General features: G+C 51.3%; 1 long non-coding RNA gene across 1 annotated transcript in view; it reads left to right on the forward strand.

Annotated features, from left to right (window-relative positions):
* Positions 1-19,355: 19,355 nt before the first annotated feature.
* Positions 19,356-20,084, forward strand: part of LOC102460467 (uncharacterized) — a 119,594-nt gene continuing 118,865 nt past the window's right edge. Inside the window, exon 1 of the long non-coding RNA XR_331134.5 lies at positions 19,356-19,957. This is a non-coding gene — a long non-coding RNA (uncharacterized LOC102460467). The remainder of the gene's footprint in view (positions 19,958-20,084) is intronic.

Consider the following 20,084-nt stretch of genomic DNA (forward strand, 5'->3'; position numbering starts at 1 on the left):
CGATGTAAATAATTACAAAAAAAGGTCATGCCGATGATTGTTGGCTTGCCAGTGTAGACAGTGCCCGTCATGGGAAGTGAGTCAGGTGACTCCCCCCGCTCCCCCACAGAACCACAGAAAATATTTGTGAGAATTCAGAAAAGGTTGGAAATTTCCAGTTGGGCTCTTTGCTCTTTCTTCTCCCTCTTTTGGCTTGAAGCTCTCGGCAGCAAGTGCTGTTTTATTGCCGATAATTTACCAGCTACACAAAGGCTGCTTTGTAATGCTGAGCTCCAGATGTTTAGCATTTCACAAAAATCTAATCATACAGTACCTGTCTCTCCAAAGAACCAGCTGACCCGCAGGGGGAAAATGGTTTTCTTACATCTCTCCCCCCCCACACCTTTTTCTCACTATTAGCGTATGCGGCTGCCTTTGTATTCTGGCTTTGAAGGACAGCAGATAATCTCTTTGGACAATGCAGGCTACGCTGTCTCCCTTGATAAACTGGGCTGATTGGGGCCGTGAGGCCTAGCGGTGACTGCAAAGGATATGCAGTAGGCAGAAGAAGCTGAGTTTTTTCAGAAGACTTTGACTCCTGAATCCCAAGGGTTGCCAGGTGTTCTGTAGGACAGAGGTTTTCAAACGATGGGTCATGCCCCGGTATTGGGCTGTGAAATGTTGGGCTCTGGGTCTCGTTACTGCAGGGGGGTCAGGTGAGCAGTGGGGGGCTAAGGCAGCTCCCTGCCTGGCCTGACACTGCAGACTGCGCTGCGCCCCAGAAGTGGCTGCAGCAGGCCCGGCTCCTACATGTGGGGGAGAGCGCACAGGGCTCCATGCACTACCCCTGCCCCGAGCACTAGCTCCGCACTCCCATTGGCTGGGAACCTGCTGCCGGCCGCGTCTGGGGCACAGCCTGGTCTGTGGCGCCAGAAGAGGCAGGAAGCTGCCTTAGCCCCCTCGCTGCACCACTCAATATAAGCCCTCCTGCCCCAGCCCTGACCCCCTTCAAAGCCGCAGCCCCCCAAAGCTCCATCCTCAGCCCCACCTGGAGCCGACACTCCAGTCACATTCTGTGGGGTCGCAGCATCAACGATTTTCTTCAGCTGCGTCATGAGAGAACAAGTTTGAAAACTGCTGCTGTAGGATCTACTCCGCCGCAGGCGAAGAATCCCCTCCCCCATTGACAGTCGCAGCAATCACTCTGTACATTAATCATAGACTCGTAGGACACTAGGACTGGAAGGGACCTCGAGAGGTCATCGAGTCCAGTCCCCTGCCATCAGGACAGGACCCAGTACTATCTAGAACATCCCTGATAGACATTTCTCTAACCTACTCTTAAATATCTCCAGAGATGGAGATTCCACAACCCCCCTGGGCAATTTATTCCAGTGTTTGACCATCCTGACAGTTAGGAACTTTTTCCTAATGTCCAACCTAAACCTCCCTTGCTGCAGTTTAAGCCCATTGCTTCTTGTTCTACCCTCAGAGGCCAAGATGAACAAGTTTTCTGCCTCCTCCTTATGACACCCTTTTAGATACCTGAAAACTGCTATCGTGTTCCCCCTCAGTCTTCTCTTTTCCAAACTAAACAAACCCAATTCTTTCAGTCTTCCATCACAGGGCATGTTCTCTAGACCTTTCATCATTCTCGTTGCTCTTCTCTGGACCCTCTCCAATTTCTCCACATCTTCCTTGAAATGCGGTGCTCAGAACTGGACACAGTACTCCAACTGAGGCCTAACCAGTGCAGAGTAGAGAGCATTGTATGGTCTCTCTCATCTCCAAGGATCCCAAGAGATGATATGGGAGTTGCTGCACCCACCACTGAAAGGCAGAACCCTCTGGGATGGGAGAAAAAAGTGGAAGCTGCTTAAAAGTGCATAGCAATGGTGCAAGATGATCCACCATGAGGCGAGAATGCCCTGTCTATCGGAAAGCATGGTGCGGGAGGGGAGAGACTGACACAGGTCTACTCACAGGAAGGATGGCCTCGGGGTTAGGGTGGCCACCAGACACTTGACCTCAAATCTTTGCTTGGACAGATTTTCTACGACTTTAAGCCAAGTCGCTGCACCCTTCCGTGCCTCAGTTTCCCCAATTTGTGAAATGCAGCACTGTCCTGCCTCCGAGGGGTGTTGTGAGGATAAATGCTTTGAAGCTTGCACAGGGCTCAGATACTGCAGTGAGAGGGGCCACAGAAGTAGAGCAAGCCTTGTCTCGTTGCAAAACGTGTTACGGGCTCTGCAGGCACAGGGGTTACGTCTAGACGACAAGCCTCTTTCGGAAAAGAGCATCTAGACTACAACTAGTCTTTTCGAAAAAGCAAGCCACTTTTTCGAAAGAGAGCACCCAGGCAGTCTGGATGCTCTCTTTCCGAAAAAGCACAGTTTGCATTCAAGAATGCCTTTTTTCGAAAGAGCGCTTTCGAAAAAAGGCGTTTTTCCTCATAAAATGAGGTTTACCACGGTCGAAAAAACTGCCGTGTTCTTTCGATTTACTTTTGAAAGAACGCAGCCTCAGTCTAGATGCAGGGGACGTTTTTTCGAAAAAAGGCTACTTTTTTTCGAAACCCCCCCCACCTGTAGTCTAGACACACTCAGTAAGCCGTCAGGATCCAGGGGTTACGTTTCATCCAGAAGAAAGCATCTCATGTATCAGCATGCCTTGCAACACCATACTGGAGTGGTAGTTTGCTGTGGATACTATTAGGTACCACCGGCAGGCGGGTGATCCTGTTGGTTAGCGCTGGTGGTTGTCTGTGTTTAGGGCCCTACCAAATTCATGGCCATGAAACATGCATCTTGGACCATGAAATCTAGTTTCTCCCCATGACAGCTGGTCTCTTCTGTGCTTTTACCCGATACTGTACAGATTCCATGGGGAGACGGGTGTTTCTCTGTTTGGGGTCCTGACCCAAAAGGGAGTTGCCGGCGGGTTGCACTTTGCAGGGTTACTTTAGGAGGCTTATGGGGTTGCCAGCTTCATTTTTGCACGGCCTTCAGAGCTGGGCAGCCAGAGAGTGGTGGCTGCCAGTCGAGAGCCCAGCTCTGCCAGCAGCAGCGCGGATGTTAAGGTGGCAAGACCATGTCATCCTCACGCCAGCACTGCTGAGGCTGGTGGTCGCTCTGCCTTCGGATCTGAGCCCCCCAGCTCTGAAGGCAGCCCTGCAGGCAGCAGCACAGAATCAAAGGTAGCGGTGCCACACTCCCCCCCCCCCCAATAATCTTGTGACCCCCCCAACTCCTTTTTGGCTCAGGACCCCGACATTTACAACCCCAAGAAACTTGAGATTTAAATAGCTGAAATCCTGGACTCCCGTGAAATTGACCGCCGTGGACTGTGAATTTCGTAGGGCATCTATGAGTCCGTCTTCCTTTGATTGCCATTGCTAGAAACGGAGATTTACCAAGCGATAAGAAGCACGTGGAGGAGAACGAGTTAATTGTGGGGCAAGCCGAGCCTGGGACGTACCAAGTTCTGAGCTGCGGGGAGGGCTGATTGACTATTGCTGGTGGGAGAGCTACCCAGTGTTTTGCTGCAGCCATAACTACTGGCGAGCTGTCAGGCTCCCGCTGTTTCCCCATTGCCACGCAGAGGTGGCATCTCTCCAGTCTCGAGCTAAGCGACGTGAGCGCCGCCGGTGGCTTGTGCAGTTGCTCATGTGGCAGAGGGAGGCGAGAGAGCCACCCAGGAACTGCTGGCAGGTTTTCCAGGGGTCGCTGCCCAACGTAGTAGCGTGGAGCCGTGGTTCTCATAGTGTGGTCCGTGGACTATGAGTGGTCTGCAACCATCTTGCAGGTGGGCTGTGGGCTCGGAGCTGGCTCCTCTGCAGTGGGGAGCCTGCATTGGCGCTTCAGCCCCCCACAACCTCCATGAGGTTGGAGCGCAAGAACTGGCTTCCCACGTTGGGAAGGGGGTGCAAACCTCGCAGGCCAGATCCGGCTTGTGGGGCAGGAAGTGGATCCACGTGCTGTTGCTCCTCCTCCCCCCTACTGGAGGGACAGCAGCACAGGAAACCGCTCACCTGGAGGCTTCCTCTGCTTCTCTCATTGGCCAGAATACAGCCAATGGGAGCAGCAGGAGGTGCAGCGCTAGATAAGCGCCCATCACTCCATTCATACCCAGACCCTGCACCCCTCCTCTCTGCTTCTGCACCCTCCCTCATGCTGATACCCTGCTCCTGCACTCTACCTCCCAGCCAGACCCCACCCACCACCCCTCCTGCACCAATTTTATCATCGCGGGTGGTTGGCTAGTGATTCGCGGAAAGTTCCACGTTGAGCAGGATGAGCCCCGGGCCAAAAAGGTTGGAGAACCACTGGTGTAGAGGAATACACTACACAGCAGGTTAAGCTGGGATGCGGGTCTAGAGGAGTTACCACCCCTAAAGAGATGGGCATTCTAGCGAGTCCTGTGCAAATAACGTTTGCTTGCCATACTGGCTGTGTCTACACTGGGCCACTTATTCCGGAAAATCAGCCGCTTTTCCGGAATAAGCTGCGAGCTGTCTACACTGGCCCTTGAATTTCTGGAAAAGCAATGACGCTCTACTGTTCAAAATCAGCCGCTATTCCAGAAAAACTATTCTGCTCCCGCTCGGGCATAAGTCCTTATTCCAGAACACTGTTCCGGAAAAGGGCCAGTGTAGACAGCCCAGTAGTCTTTTCCGCTAAAATGACGATCTGGGCTCTTTTCCGGAAAAGCGCGTCTACATTGGCCACAGACGCTTTTCCGGGAAAAGGGCTTTTCCGGAAAAGCAGCCTGCCAATGTAGACACTCCTTTTCCGGAAAAACTTAAAACGGAATAGTATTCTGTTTTAAGCAGTTCCGGAAATTCATGCCAGTGTAGACACAGCCACTGATTTTTGGAAATATTTCATATGTGTTCATAGGGATTTAAATTCAGCCACAGAGCCATTTTATCTGCCTTGATAAAGGAAAGGAACCAGGCGAGGGTACCCTGCAGCGTTCCTTGTAAGCTGGGTGCTTGTGCTGCCGCTCAGGAGAGATTCAAATGCTGCCCAGTGGACTAGCAGAGCACCCACAAGTAGGTTTTGTGTTTCTACTGGTGGTGCACATCTGCACACGTGTATAAAAATTATTCCACGCACGGATGGGAAAAACCTGCAGGTGGGCAGAAAAGGTTAGAAGGAACATTGGTGCCCTGACTTTCATAACTACCCCTTTGCAACCAGGCATGCCCCCAGAATTGTGGCATCAATCCCCACTATCCTGGGAAGGCAGTAATGCGTAGACCGGGCCCTTTTCGAGTGAGAACGTTGGTGACGGCGACGGGGAGCCGAAGGCTGAATCCCTGGGAGGTGGCTGGTGGAGTTAGCTGTCTCCCCAGAAACTGTTTCCAAAGAGTCTGTTGTTCTAATGCAAAAAGGCCAAGGAACGGGAATGAATTTCTACTGTAGAGCAGAACCAGGCAACTTTGCAATGTAATAACCCCCACCCCCTGCTCCGTACCCTAAGCATATAAAGTGGAGCAGAGCACAAGTCCCCCTCTGTCCAGTGTCTTTCTTCCCTTCCCCTTTTAATAATCTCATTCTTTTGTGCCTGTCCATTTACTCTCAGTCTTATCATTTCCCACTTGCTCCGGGGCTGGCTGGGCACCACGGCGAGACTAGATGCCCCTCTGTGTTGGACTGTCAAGGTGTCTCCCGGTCCACCTGTTTGCTTCACTTTATTTCCCAGGACACCTGATTTATTTATTTTATTTTTGATTCTTGTTTAGGGTCTATTAAGTTTACTCCTTTCCCCCAGCCCTGGGAGACCCGGTTAATGAGTAACCATAGCGTGCTTACAGGCAGCTGTCTCAGACAAACCGACGGAGACTTTTTTTGGAGCTGCATAAGGGAACGTTTGTTCTGCTGCTTCTCAATAGATCCTTGTGCAGGAGGCAGAAAGTGTAGGGAGAGAAAGAAAGAGACACTAAATCATTGGGCTCCTTGAAAATCACTCCGTGCTTTTTTTTTTTTTTTAAACTCCCCCACCCCCGCTTGGAAGAGACCTTAGATGGCTCGCCTTTTCAAGTCTCTCACTTACTCGTCTAGAAAAGGTAGCACCCAATGTACTTTGGAAAAGCAGCCTGGCTTTAGCGAGCTTTCCAAATATCGGTGTGCAAAATAGAGGACACGGCCTATTCTGGGCCCCACAGGTTAGACCCACAGGTGCATAGATGTTCCTGATCCTACAGACTGCCAATGGGAAGCGGTTTTATTGTTAAGGGTCACAAATGTACCTATGTACCTGCCGTGCACAAGTAGTGTGAACCTTTAGTTTGCACCAAATCTTTGATACTTGGGACTTATTAGGGTGAAAAAGTATTTGTGCTATTGCGTCTAGTAAGTAATGCAGTAATGTAAGAGAGAAAGGAGGGTGCTGTGCTTAGGAACTCAGAAGAGTGGAATTCTCTTCTGCCACATACTCCCTGTATGACCTCAGTCAAGTTACTTAACAAATCTCTCCCTGTTTCAATTCCCCAGCTGTAAAACAAAGAGGATCATCCTTCCTGTCTCCTCCCCTTTGTGTCTTACTCCTGTCTCATTTGTTCGTAAGCTCTCCTGGGCAGCAACTGTCTCTTACTGGGTGTTTATAATATTGCATATGGCACATTAGGTCCCTCCCGGTCATAGTTGGGTCCCTAAGTCAGCGAGTGGCAGTCCAGGTCAGAACCCAGGTCCCTTGATTCTGCCAAACAGCAGTCAATCTCAAAGTGCTTTGCAAAGGATTAGCTTCATTTTACAGCTGGGGAAACTGAGGCACGGGTAGGGGGTTACCGACTTGCCAAATGTCGATTAGCAGAACAGGAACTAGGAATTGGGTTGTAACAATTCCGGGTACTTGTGCCTTGCCGGGTATTTCTCTGCCCTTTGTGTTTTAAAGTTCTCCCCTGGATCTGTGTAACACAGTGTAATACATATACTGTTGGAATAACATCATCGGTTCTGGTGAGTTGGTGGGGGCTGGAGCTGCTGCAGCGGTGGGGGTCACTACAGCCTGACAAGGGCAGACGGGGGGAGATTAATTAGTGAAAGGTGAACCACCAGAGACACCATAGAGCCTATCACTAGTTATTGCTAGTTACTCCCAACTGCCACCATATTAGGGCTGAAGAAGTAGGCTAGGAGTTCTTTCTAGATCTAGATTCTAGACCAAGCAGCAAAAACACAAGAGCGCTAATGTGCTATTCTATACCAGCCCATTCACCCGGCCTTTCCTGCCTGCCTCTCACATGGTATTTCAATACGTTTGCTTGTGGTACAGGACAGGATCCAAAGCAGAGTAAAAACTGAAAATGTCTTACCACCTTTTTCTTACCCTCCCTCTCCCCCGCCCCCCAAATTGTGAGGGTTAAGTATCTTGGGCTGGGTTCACATTTTGGGCAAAGGTTCAGGTTGTTAAGATTTTTTTCTTTTTTAATTTTACTGCAAGCACAGCTCCCTCGTCCCTGGAGTAACCGTTCTTTATTAGCTCTTTTTAGAAACTTGGCACTCGCGGAGAAGGAAACAAAATGTTTTTTGTTTCCACATTTAGATCATTATTTTTTTTATGGGGGTGTGAAGGTCAGAGGACTTTCAGAGGTTACAAGGGCGACCTGACCCAGAGAAACAGAACACATCAGAACGGCCATACTGGGTCTGACCAAAGGCCCATCTAACTCAGGATACGTCTACATTACATGCCTCTGCCGACAGAGGCATGTAAAACAGGCTACCCTACATAGTCAATGAAGTGGGGATTTAAATATCCCCGGCTTCATTAAAATAAAAATGGCCGCCGCACTGTGCCGGCTCAGCTGATCGTCGGCACAGCACGCGAGTCAAGACGCGGATCGGTCGACAAGAGAAGCCTTTGTCGACCGCTCCTGTAAACCTCGTTTCACAAGACATAAGGGAGTGGTCAGCAAAGACTTCCCTTGTTGACCGATCCGCATCTTGACTGTTGCGCTGTGCTGACGATCAGCTGAGCCAGCACATCACGGCAGCCATTTTTATTTTAATGAAGCCGGGGATATTTAAATCCCCGCTTCATTGACTATGTCGGGTCATGCCTCTGTCAGCAGAGGCATGTAATCTAGACAAACCCTCAGTGTCCTGTCTTCAGACAGTGGCCAATACCAGGTGCCCTAGAGGGAATGAACAGAACATAAGAAACCCTGGTCATGTGGAAACAGGGCTTGTCTACAGTATACACAACTTTTTTCTGTACCATTTTCTCTACATCTGTTTATCTTTCTTTCCATATTCTGCTGCCCGTCTCTGTTGTATCGCTGCGCCTTCCACAAAAAATCGACCGAAACAGTCCTTAGAGAACTTCATCTATATTTTGTTTAGAAACTAGCATCGCTAAAATAATACGACCCTTTACTGATCAAGGTGCTTGTTCCCGTACAGGAATTAGCTATATTTCTTCCTTCTCAGCGTGTGCGCATGCACCACACACACACACACACACACACACCCACCCACCCTATGGCCATTCACTGCCCATTGGGTGAGTGGTGAAGCAGTCAAGTGGCTCATAGAATCATAGGCCTGGAAGGGTGCATCTACACTGCACCCAGAACTTGAAATAAGCTACGCAATTTAAGCTACGCAAATTGCGTAGCTTCTTTCGAGTCAATTTCGAAATAGCTCGTTTTGAACTTTGGTGCTGCCTACACAGCACTTACTTAGAAATAAATCGCTATTCCAAAATGTCCCTTACTCCCCGTGGAATGAGGTTTACAGGGACGTCGGAATAGCGAGCCCGTTATATTTCGAAATAACGAGCACACTCGAAAGATGCAGAATAGCTATTTCAGGATACCTCCAGTGCAGTGTAGACATAGCTAAAGGGACCTCGAAAGGTCCTCTGGTCCAGTCCCCTGCATGCCTTGCGAGCCTCTACTCTCTGCAGCACTATTGAGGAAAGATCAATGCAGATGCTCTTAATAACCCGTAACAGCGATTTCCCTACTGGGTTGGAGAAGGGTTACTGAGCGGCTCAGTTTGCTTTTCTGAAACTGCTGCTTCTCCTGTCTCTTTGCTGGCTGCTTGCTTTCTGGAGATCGGTGTCCTAGAGGACGTTCACTGCTCTGAACAATCCTTCTCTGCTGTGTCCTCAAATTATGGTGCAGGCAGATTTGCCTCTGATCTCATTGTACATTACCCCTGTGTCCGGAAGCCTAAACATAAACTTAGAATCACAGCATCCTAGAACTGGAAGGGACCTTGCGAGATCATCGAGTCCTGTCCCCTGCCCTCACGGCAGGACCAAGCCCCATCTACACCATCCCTGACAGGTGTCTGTCCAACCTGCTCTTAAATGTCTCCAGTGATGGAGATTCCACAACCTCCCTAGGCAACTTATTCCAGTGTTTCACCACCCTGACAGAGAGTTTTTCCTAACGTCCGCCCTAAACCTCCCTTGCTGCAATTTGAGCCCATGGCTGTCTTTTCAGGGAAGGTTTCTGTGTAAAGCGTGTCCACCTGTGCAGGGCCTTTCAAGCACCCACCAGAGGTTCCAATGCATCCAACCCCATTTCCCCTCCTTAATTCTTCCCCTTTCCACAGCTGCGTTTCAGGCCCAGGAGAGCTGGTCGATGCACCACCAAGACCACGCTTGAATCAGCAGTTGACAGGAAGGACTCATCCCCCCAGCTGCTAGGGACTGAGATTCCAGCGATCCAGGTGGGTCCACGTATCAGCACATGTTGGCTCTCGGGCAGCCTGAGCCGAGTGCTCCTTTGCGATCATGCTTGCCCGACACGTCGCCCTGCTGGATTCAATTCAGCGACCGTGTCAGCATGTCCTGATGCCGGGTTCCTACCCGCTCTTTCAGTTTCCCCCGGGACAGAGCAGGGACTGCTGGGACTGTCTGATCTGTAGCCAACGGACAGACTCTAACTCACACTATGGGATTGTGAGATGTTTCATAGACCAGAGTTTCTTAAACTGTGCGTCGTGGCACACCTGTGTGCCGCGAGACAGTCGGAGGTGGACCGCGGCCTCTTTTAACTTTTTTTTTCTTCCCCCATGGAGACGGAAGCTCAGTTGGGATAACCCGCGTGGCAATTAAAGGGGCCATGCCTGCTTTTTTTTGTGCTCGACAACTTTCCCGGTGTTCCGCATTAAAAAAAAGATTGGTGTTCTGCGGTCTTGAAAAATGTAAGAAACACTGTCAAAGACCATAGACCACCTCTAATGCTTGAATTCAGTTGGCAGGACCAACCCTATGGGGCACTGGGCAATTCCAGGCCCCGCCCCCTCCTACCCTCCCTTTCCTCCTTCTCTGAAGCCCCCTCCTCAAACTATATGACCCAGGGTTTACCAAGGCAGCCTAGCACGGGGGGCACCAGAGGGCTGCCGTACCCCCTGTTCTCACCATGGCGATGGGAGCCCAGGAAACGGAAGCCATCTCCCAGGCCGGTTCCTTTGCTTCACCATGCCTGCAGGAAGTGGCGTGCCCCAACCCAGTATACTCCACAGCCCCGAGCTCTGCATCGCTCAGGGGAACGGAGCAGGACAAGCCTTCCTGCCGCGGCGGTGAAATGGAGCGACCCGGCTGGGGAATGGGCAGTGAGTTCAAGTGACAGCCCCCTCAGGTAATCCCCTGGACCCCGGCAGGCTCCCATCAATATGGGGGACCGTCCTGACAATAGGACGGTTGGGACGGCCGCCGTTGGCTGCCCGGAGCTGTCCTATGCATGAGCTGGCTCTGTCGGTGGGGACCATGCAGGAAGGCTCCTGAGGTAAACACCTCCTGGTACACACTTGAGAGTCAATGGGGGAGGCTGTTAGAATAATACCTGGTTGGCTCTTCAGCAGTTCTCAGCATCCTCACCCTCTTTTATCGCGTATCCTCCCACGCCCCCGAGAGGCTTGGAAGCTCTGTTATCCCTGCAAGGCAGAGAGGGATCTGGGACATCTAAAAGTGACTTATGCTGGGAGTGTGGGGCAGGGCAGGGCATTGAACCTGGGTCTCGTTGGCTAGTGCCCCGCCCACTGGATCGTTTTCAAAGATTTAAAGACGCAGTCTTTGCTGGTCCACGCTGGAAAGCTGGAGCTCAAAAGGCCACTCCACAGTGAAACGTGTCGGGAGGAGAAATAGGCTGGAGTCTACTGGGGAGAGGAGCAGACACGTCAGAAAGAGGCACCGAGGAAGGGCTGAGGGGAAGCCAAGTCTGCCAGGACGCCGACGTGGAAGATGGGGAGAAGTGTGGCAAACTAGACCGTGTGTAGTGTGGTTTTCACTGAGCTGCTTTTACCCTAAATAAATATTTTGCCAGAAGGGCCTACTCACAATCATCGCTCCCGGAGGGAACAGAACTGTGGGGACTGGACATTCGTCGGGCCTGCTGAGGCAAGCCCGGGCCTGCAGCCACGGCCTGCTCTGAGAGCGGAAGAACCTTGCGATTCCACCACGTGTTGGGGGGGCCGGTGTGAGGCCCAAAAGCAGAGTGGGAGTTGATTCAAAGGGCAGGTCTGCAGCGCTTCTACGCTGGCGCTTTACAGAAAGGACATTTCCTGCGCTCAGGCGGGTGTTTTTTCACATCCCTAAGTGAGACAGTTTCAGTGCAGCCAAGTGACAGTGTCAAGTTAGCCTCAGGGAACAGGAAGGGCCGGGGGAGAAATTAGCCAGACCTGTGACATCCCCTCGTAGAGTTAGGGGGTGTGTTCATTATCCCCTTTCCCGAAGGTGTTTCCTTCTGCAGTGGCCTACTTTCCCATACTACTACCATCCGTCGTCCTGTGCTCGCTGCACCCGAGTAGCCTGCAGCTCCCTCATTTGCAGGTGCTTTCCAGGGAACTTGAGCAGGCGGGAGGCAGAGAATGGGAACACCCTTCACAAGAAAGCATGCGTTTGGGCATGGTCTTTCCATGCCGTGCTTGTTCCAGAGATTCTGATTCCTCCCACACTTGATGGTTTATTCTGTCACCTGAAATGTGCTTGCTGAGTTGTCTGGGTGATGGCACAAACTTGTAGGGAAAGAAGCCTGTAAGATCTTCCCACAATAGTGCGTGGGTTTCATGGGGACTAGCACAATCCTGTTTCCACTGCGAGAAGGATGTAGAGTTTAAGTTATCTTGGAGATGATCAAGAAGAGGTGGGCAGGGCTAGCTTTCGGAGGCTCACTTTTCAACGTGAGACCTTTTTGAAGAATTCTTTCAACTACTAAGGCCACATCTTTGCTAAACAGAAGATTGACAATGCTGCGATCCATCTTCTAGAGTTTGATTTAGCGGGTCTAGTTAAGACTTGCTAACTCAATCTCAGATTTATCAAGTCGGCACTGGAATTCCTGCTCCTGTGAGGAGTAAGGGAAGTCAATAGAAGCATTTGCTCCCATACCGCTGTGGGGATGACGGGGAAACTTGAATTAAGATACGTCGACTCTAGCTATATATTTAACATACCTGGAGTTGCGAATCTTAATGCGTCCTTCCCCTTTAGTGTAGACATGGCCTAAGTCTCTTCAATTTGCTCTGACCTCTTTCCATCATGACAGTTTCTTGGCTCTCCTAGAATCACCTCAGTGCCAACTGATGGCCTCGCCATTTCACCCGCACAGAAAGTTTGGGATCAGACAACGTCCAAATTTCTGAGATTACCTTTGATTTACCCGAAGCAGACCTTGGAGGGAATTGCATCACCCCCTTTTCAAATGAGAACTCAAGAGTTCTAGCTCTGAGAGAATAAAGGAGGCTTTTAAGTGCTATGATGGGCCTATGGGGAAACCACTGATTTTCTGTGTCTTGGAAACATCTGGTTGACATATTCTTTAGCCGACGGGCTTTTCTTTAATTGGCCTTATTATCTGATTCTTACATACTTTATCTTGCTTTATTGGCAGTTTTGGTCTCTCCCTCCCACACCACCCACCACCATCCCACAAACACTCGGGCGACTTCAGTAATTAACACATTTTGCTTTCTTCCTTTCTCTCCTCTCCTCTCGATTTCCCCTCCCCGACTCAGCGGTGGTTAAGGAATGTCAGACAGGAATGCTGTCTTGTTACAAGGAAGTTAGGGAAGGGGAGGAGACAATCACTTAAAATAATATCTTTGTGTTCCCAGCCAGAACTCTAGTCACGCAAACTTTCCAACTTGGCTACATGTTCGAATGTTCAGTTACCTGGAAGTGACATCACCGATCGCCACCCAAGCCCAGGTACACAGCAGCAATCAACTGCTTTGAAAATCCCTTGAGTCATACCAGCCTCTTACAAAACCAGGGCTGGGTTTTCCCTCCCGTTCTACTCCAGGCCTTTATGCAAGTCAAAATCGCACCCCTCACTTTCAACCCTTTAATCAGACCCTTTAGTTATGTCAAAGAGGGACAAGAAAGATTTGGAAAATCAGATGCACCGGCATATGGCATTATTTCAGCACGTGGTATAGTTTTGCGTCCCTGCCGTCTTTTTGGTTTTGGTCTGTTGTTTTTTTTTAAACAATCCTTACTGAAGTGAAGTTGTACAATTTTGGGAACATTGTATATTTTTCCTCTTTAAAGGCAAACAGCAGAGGCAAAAAGAAAAAAAATGTGGACACGCACCCTTCTTTATTTGCTACTTTCTCATGGATAAAAAAAGACCCCAAAAGGTTTATATTCATTTTGGGCAGAGAAAAAAAAATCTGTGTGTGTGTTTCCTTAGGCCTGTTATAAACCCAGTTTACTGCTGTGCGGGTAGAAACTTTCTAGTGCGGCACTCTCGGGATCTGACCAATGCCAAACCAGAGAATTTGCTGTAGCATAGGAGGTCAATATTGTCTAGCAGCATTACCAACAGTTCCACGGCTGGCTGGACTCTTGGATATGTTAGAGCTAAATAACAGCACAGAGTGCTGAGAGCCAGGACAAAGTTTATGGGAGCACGGGAAACTTGGCCACACCCATGATAAGTGGACATCTGCCTAATTAAAATGATGCCGGACAAGAGAGGTTGAACCTGTACAAGCTTTTCACCCAAGAGACTTCCTGCTTTGTCAACAAAGCTGCAGCTGACCGACATGAAAAGAGCAGATGAACGGCTTGTGACCTTGATCCAGGAGAAGATTCAAGGCTGAGGGTTGCAAATGCAGACAAGCACTCCCTTTCAGCCTGTACCAAAGCATCTGAATCTGCCAGAGGGGCGGGGTTTAGGACACACCCCTCTCGTTGGCCTCTTCCATTGGATTGTTCAGGCAACTCTTCCCCCTACCTCCCTGCTGGTTTTTTTTGGATCCTCGTTCATTGTGTAGGGAATCTAGCTACGAGCCTAAGCTAGTGCAACTGATTTTCCAAGGTCCATAAGAGTTAAGAAGGAACAATGAGTTTCACACACACAGAATAGGAAGGGACTGTCGAGGAAGGAGTCCTGCAGAAAGGGATCTAAGGGGTCCCAGTGCACCTCAAGCTAAATATGAGTCAACAGGGCGACACTGTTGCAAAAAAAGCCAACATGATTCTGAGAGGCATTAGCAGGCGTGTGGTGAGCAAGACACGAGAAGAGATTCTTCCGCTCTGCTCTGCGCTGGTTAGGCCTCAGTTGGAGTCTTGTGTCCAGTTCTGGGCACCACCTTTCAGGAAAGAGGTGGAGAAATTGGAGAAGGTCCAGAGAGGAGCAGCAATGATGATGAAAGGCCTAGAAAACAGGAGCTGTGAGGGAAGGCTGAAAGAATTGGGTTTGTTTAGTTAGGAAAAGAGAAGACTGAGAAGGGACAGGATCGCGGCTTTCAAGTACCTAAAAGGGTGTCACAAGGAGAAGGTAGAAAAATGATTCTGCTTAACCTTTGATCAGGGCTGTCTCTACAGGGGGTGCTTGGGGCAACCCCTACCCCAGTGCCCCAGATGTGGGGCCTAGTGCACTCCTCCACCTTAGGCCCCACCTCTGCTTCACCCTGCCTCATCCTCTCTACCAGCCTTGTCCCTGCTCTGCCTCCTTCTCCCTCCTTCCAAGCAACGTGAGATGGGGTATTGTGGGGGGCCTAGTACCAGGCAGTAGCTGGCGTCCCTCCCCCCACACTCACCATGGGGGCCCAGCAACCTGTTCCGTTAAAAGCATTTTTGGAAATTCATGCCAGTGTAGATGTAGCCATAGAGAGGAGGAACACACACGTGCAGACTCAAACATTAATAAAAGCACGAGTAAAAAGGGTGGCTTTAGCCTGATGCCGGAACAACGCTAGCATTGGCGCCATGCGAATATCTCGAGGAAGAGAATTCCACAGCCTGGGAGCAAAAGCTGAGAATGCCCCGTTCCGCGTAGATGTTAATCTTATCTCCACAAGTGGGGGAACACGATGCAAAGCCTCCCCAGCTGACCTCAATCCCCGGGCAGGTTCGTAGGGGAGAAGACGGTCCTTCAGATACCCGGACCCAACTCATTTAAGGCTTTATAGGTCAGAACTAAAACCTTAAATTGTGCCTGGAAACATACCGGAAGCCAGTGCAGCCCCCAAAGCCCTGGCATAATGTGCTCCCTATAACTAGTGTTGGTTAAAACTCGAACAGCCGTATTCTGGACCAGTTGAAGTTTCCGAAGGCTCTTTAGAGGCAGCCCGACATAAAGTGCATGACAGTAATCCAGTTTTCATTGGCGCCGGTGTGTTTTGGGGTGTCGTGCTGCAGTCCTTCATGTGTGAATCTTGGGGTGTTTTCCCTGCAGTTCTCTTTTGCTATTTCTAGTCAGGTTTCACTATCTCTTGTTTGTGGGCTCTCCTTCGGGAGCATCCGCCTGTCTCCAGGGCTTGGCTATTCTGCTCACTTCTGTCAGCCTTCATCCCACCTCCAGGATGTTCCCTCATCATCTGCAAGGGTCTCAATCATCAGGGGCCATTTGGCCCGTCCTGAGGACTTTCACACACATTCTCCACTCACAACAAATTGACAGAGCAAGAGCATCCCAGACAAAGGATGACATAGGTACTAGAAGAACCAGCTTGGTTTGTAACTGAGGCATTGTCTACTCATGAGAAAAAGGATGAAATACTGTAGAAGCCTACAGATCTCATGGGCAAATCGTTATACAGCAAGGCTGTGTCTACACTGGCCACTTATTCCGGAAAATCAGCCGCTTTTCCGGAATAACTTGCCAGCTGTCTACACTGGCCCCTTGAATTTCTGGAAAAGCACTGACAATCTACTGTAAAATCATCAGTGCTTTTCCGGAAAAACTATGCTGCTCCCGTTTGGGTAAAAGTCCTTTTCCGGAAAAGGGCCAGTGTAGACAGCACAGTAGTGTTTTCCGCAAAAAAGCCCCGATCGCGAAAATGACGGGAAGTGCTTTTCCGGAAAAGCATCCTGCCAATGTAGACGCACTTTTCCCGGAAATACTTCTAACGGAAAACTGTTCCGTTTTAAGCATTTCCGGAAAAGGGTGCCAGTGTAGACATAGCCCCCATGTACATTCTTATACCAATACTAAAATAAGAATGTACATTTGCTGTCTAATTGTGTAACACCTGCCCTTCCCCTAGAGTTACCAGATGGTTTAACAAAAAATACCAAGCATTCCCCCTCTCCCCCCACAAAAAAAAACCCCCAGGAAAAAATTCTGTGGAGGACAAAAAAAAGGGGGAGACCAAAGTTGATGAGAGAAAAAAAAGGGGGGAGCACTGTGCCTTTAAATGTCCCCGCAGTGCTCCTCACTCCACCACCCCTGTCAGATGCAGCTGGGGAAAATTGTCCCCGCCGGGCTTCCGTGCCCTATGGGCTTCCCTCCGAGGGAAACAGGAAATAGTGGACATTGCACGTGTCCAGTATTTTCTTTTTTTTTTTTTTTTTTACAGGACAGGGGACCCGAATAACGGACAGTCCGGATGAAACCTGGACACCTGGCATCCCTATCTTCCCCTTTCCCCCCCTCCCCAGCTCCTGGCAGGCTTGTTACGGAATTTGTCTTCCCATTTCAGTGCGACAGCCCCCTCGGGTGCAGGAGGGTTACACGCCACCTGTGCGTAGCTGGAGACTCCCCTGCTGGGTAACTGCAGTGCGGTCCAGCCAGGGAATAGCAGGGTTTGCAGCAGGTGGCGTGCAGACGGGCGGCTGGTTGGTAGATGCCTGCTCTCACTACAGAGGTCAGGACCTCGGCATGCCACCACTCAACTGCTGCTCTGCCTTCCTTCCCATCCTCCAGCCTCGCGGCAGAGGGGCACCCGAGGCCAGCGGGTTTCAAACTTTTTTTCTCATGGCCCAGCTGAAGAAACTTGCTGATGCTGCGACCTCCCATAATGGGACTGGAGTATGGGCTCCAGGGTGGTGGCTGAGGACCGGGTGTAGGAGGGGGGCTAAGGCCCAGACCAGGCTGCGGCCCAGAAGTGGCCAGCAGCAGGTTCTAGCCAATGGGAGTGTGGAGCTAGTGCTCAGGGCAGGGGCAGTGCACAGAGCCCTGTGTGCTCTCCCCCCAACTAGGAGCCAGGCCTGCTGCCGGCCGCTTCTGGGGCACAGCGCAGTCTGCAGTGCCGGGACAAGCAGGGAGCTGCCTCAGCCCGCCCACTGCTCCCCTGATCCCCCTGCAGCAGTGAGACCCAGTGCCTGACATTCCACCCCCCAGCACTAGGTCGCCTCCTGTCGTTTGAAAACCGCTGCCCCATGCACATTAGTCGTAATGGCCGCTGAGCAGCTGGCCCTCAGATCTCCTCCCTGCTCTTCCAATTTGTGCCTAAGACAATTTTGCAGCGTACATGGCGTGGGTATCCTCACCCGAACTAGCCACCCAGCATCAAGTCCCTCTGCCGGCTTTCTATAATCCCGCACCCAAGCTGTCCACTTCATGGGCTGCAGGGCTTCCGGCTACCTTTGTACGGGGAACAAGCTGTGCTTCGTGTGTAGCGAAGAGGCCCAGGGCTCAAACCGTGGTTGTACACTCAGAACGGATGCCAGGGCTACGAACGGCCAGGCCCAGAGGTACTGGGGCTTAGCCCTGGGAAAAAACCCCACACAGGAGGCTAGAACCACCTCATGCCGCCAAAGGGCATTTCCTCTCCTAGTCCCGTTTCAGTGCGGGAGAGAATGGAATTCGTCTCCTGAACAGGTGTGTCCCACATTGGGGCGCCCATGCTGGCGCTCCAGCCCTCTGCCCCCCACTCACAGGGCTGGAGTACACCAAATCTACTAACCTGGGCCCCCCTAGGCTCTGGAGTGCGAGGGGAATGTGGAGAGGGCCTTTTTCTCTCTCAGCCAGGGGCTTCTCACTTTGCTTCTCGCTTGTGTGCGGCCCTCAACTGATTTTTCTGTGGGTCAGCGGCTCCCGACCCAAAAAAGGTTCCCTTCCCCTGCTCAAACATCACTGATCCAGGCAATCCTGGGGTCTCATTCTGGGGCCGGAGCATCTTGCATTATAAATATGCGTATTATTCCATTCTGTTATAAATATATGCATTTCATTCTGAGGCGGGGGTGCCTTGCATTATAAATACATGCATCCCCTTTGCTCTGCACCCAGTTGTCTTAACCCAGGTATTTTTCGGTACCTTAGAAAAATTTGGAATGATATCAGAAGGAATCCACAAAGATGCATACAAATTAATGCATCCCTAAGCTCTCAAAAATCCTACCTAGACTTACACGTCCTCCATTTTATACCTGTGAGTAGTTCCATGGACGCTGAGTGGACATCTCCTGTGTGTAAATGCTTCCAGGAGTCAACGGGGTCTAAATTAATACCCAGGCCAATAGTGGGGCTAATTGCTAGTTCTGTTAATATATGACTTAATGAATACATCAATAATTAAACCAATAGATGGGGTAGTTAATCAGTTTCACGCCCACACACCAAGACTCCTAGGTCACTCGGTTACTCTGTGGCATAGGGAATTCATTCAGCACACACCCCTTTAACTTGGAACTTGCATTATTATCTAGTCAGCTGATTTTATTGCCTGTTTCATGATATCTGGCGTCTTTCCTAGATCCCCAGCTGCTGGAGTCACGGGAATCATTGGGCCTCTCCAGGTAAATGTCTAGCTCTCCTGACTGGAGGAAAGCATGACAATGCAAAACCAGGGCACTGCACAGGCTGTAAAAAAAAATAAAAACCCCAGGGCCCCACAAATGGCAAATAAAAAGAATCCAGAATGTAATTTAAAAAAGGATACGATTTTGGGGAGGGACAATTGGAACCTTTTTGCCCCCTGTAAGAAAGGTGCTTTGCTCCTTCTGCTGAGCAAACCCTGACTCGGTTCCTTCTCCACTCCTGCAGCTCACCTACCCTCCATCCTCACCCCGCTCCCTCTCTGTGCAACAGGCGCCCGGCTTCGGGCCGGCGGCTCCTGCGGGGCTGGGCGGGCGGAACTACAAGTTCCATGGGGCTGTGCGCTTCCCACCGAGCCTGCCTCGCGGCAGCCCGCAGCTGGAGCGTATAAAAAGGCGGAATGGCAGCGCCCGCCGGGCTAGTGGCAGCAGGCGGCCGAGGAGCGTGGGCGCAGCGCTGGAGCGCCCGGGATTCCACTCACCCCGGAGGAGCAGCTGGCTGGGGGGTCCCCTGCAATGCCTCGGCTGGGGGAGCCGGCCCGGGAGGGCGCAGCGGGGCTCGGCTCTTGCTTGCGCAAGGCTGCGCTCCTCCTGCGCCCGGTGCCGTGGCGAGGTAGCGCTGCGCCTCTGCGCGCTGCGCCTTTGCGCGCTGCTTTGCCCCGGCAGGTTCGGCTGCCCGCGGTGCGCTCAGGCGTCCCTCTCCAGCCGGAGCCGGGCAGCGTCCTTTGGAAATGCCCCCGGGGCTGGCTGGGCCACGGGCGGATCGGCCGAAGCACCCGCAGGCTGCGCCGGAGTTGCTGCTTCTCTGCGCCCCGCGGCTCGCAAGAGGAGTCGCTCCCCATCCGGCGCGGGAGGGATCTACCTAGGAGCTCCTCACCCGGCTCGGCGGGGTCTGTGCTGCCCGCGGATCCTCCCCACCGTGGAATCTCTCTCTCTCTGTGCGTTTTGGGGATGTATCGTCCTGCCCCTTTGTGTGGAATAGACCGGGGCCCGTTCGTGTGACTGGCGCACCCTGGGTGCTGAATGGAAGGTAAGTGGCTTTCCTGGTGCGTTAGCCTTTGGGGAAACGTTTTAGGTGGGAACTGGGGACATGGTAACAGGTGGGGTGCACTGGAGCGCACCTAACCAGATTCGGTGCTCACAAGCCAGTTGTCTCC

Source organism: Pelodiscus sinensis, chromosome 20 (assembly GCF_052426305.1).
Source record: "Pelodiscus sinensis isolate ZL-2025 chromosome 20, ASM5242630v1, whole genome shotgun sequence".
NCBI lineage: Eukaryota > Metazoa > Chordata > Testudines > Trionychidae > Pelodiscus > Pelodiscus sinensis.